A 1,736-nucleotide genomic window follows, 5' to 3' on the forward strand; every position below is an offset into this window, starting at 1 on the left:
GTGAAAGTCGAGAAAGTGTAAAGAAACAATAAAGTAATTAATAAAAAATGTTCAAAACCTGTCTAGTTTAATCAATTTAAGATGTAAAGATATGTAAGTTAGGCACGGTAGGGGTTTGATTTCCGTATATTCACTCATATAGTGTGTTTTTTGTGTGAGTGGATTTTATGGGGTAACGGTATCATATTTGACCGTTGTGATCGCTCACATGTGTGAATCGCTAGCATAGGTTAAAAACAGAAAGTGAAGTATAAATGTGTAAGCTGAGATTAATTCAATGTGAATATCATTACTGAAATCATACTTTGAAAGGCGTAACATCGATTGTGGCATGAACTGATAGTCGGTGACGGCTCTAAACTATAAATTGCTCAACTAAAATTGCTTTAATTTTGGGTATTTAATCTTTCTTGACTTTTTTTGTTGTCTTAAAAAGACCCAAATATGGAAATCCGGTTTTTTTTTTTTTTTAGTTGGTACTCATACACGTCTCTTTTGAGACTTGAAATTTTGACCTTTCTTTAGAAAGTAGGAGACTGATACTGCTAGACCATTGGTCAATTTTGGGTACGAAGTATTTGATGTTTGTGTCTGAAATGTGTCAAAGATGGTTTCTATTCCACACGTTAGAAGTGAAGGTTCTTTATTTTGTGATTGTAGTATATGTATGTCTTTAATTGTTTCATTCAATGCTACCCCTCTTTTAATTAATCTTCTAATTCAAGAATAAGAGTTTGGTTCTAACACTCCCTATATATATATATATATATATATATATTTTCTCTGTTCTAAATCAAACGTTGCCTTTGAGAATTGTGACTCACAACAATGTAAATTATAATTCTAAAGACGACGTTTAATGTGAGTCACAGTTCTCAAATACGACGTTTAATTTGGAATAGATAGAGTATAAAATAATAACATTGAGTCTTGTAGATGAAGATACAAGAAATTCCTTCCCTCTTTCTCTCTCTAGAATTCTTATATTTCAACCAAAAAAATATTTCCTCTTTCTTTCCATTACTTCTCCTATTTATAGATATTTACAAATATTGATGGACTGCTGGATCTAGGCCCGTTCCTCCATGAGTCCTGGTCATCTTTGATGGGCTTATTCGCATTCGGCCCATATGGCAGTGTCTTTCTATGGGCCTGACCCATCTGTACGGACCAAATGTCGCGTTTGCAAGTCATATCCGGCCCATGTCATCTCGGGTCTCCTCAACTGCCCCCATAATTACCCCTTGTTTAATAAGGGGGTAATTATTGAAGGCGTCTCATCATGACGTTGACGGCTCGAGAAACCCACATGGGGGAACGGACAGTCAGATCCATAATCAATGTTCCGGGGCTCGATGAATTTCTCGCCTTCCTGACGCTTCGGCCCTCGGGTCCCCCTCGCCTTTATAAGGCTCTAGAATACCACTTCATGCCTTTTTACCGTCTCCATCATCAGTCAAATCTCTCTCTTTTTAGAACAGTGCTAAGCTTTTTCCGGTGAAATCCTTCAAGAGTCATTCTTCCAGCGGTCTTGCAGTGCTTTTTGTTACTTTCTACTTCAGAGGTTAGTTTTGTTCCTTTTTACTTTCGGCAGGCTTCTTTTTACCCTTTTAGATCCTTCAAACACTTCCACCATGGTTGTAGATCTAGATGTTCTTCGTATGAGACTTAGACTTCCTGACAACATCCAAGTTAGGGTTTGCCGTTAATATTATGACCGGTGCCGGCCTCCTTCC

Source organism: Cornus florida, unplaced genomic scaffold (assembly GCF_030987335.1).
Source record: "Cornus florida cultivar Cherokee Brave unplaced genomic scaffold, ASM3098733v1 CherokeeBrave_3.0.0_Hap2_Chr10, whole genome shotgun sequence".
Lineage (NCBI taxonomy): Eukaryota > Viridiplantae > Streptophyta > Magnoliopsida > Cornales > Cornaceae > Cornus > Cornus florida.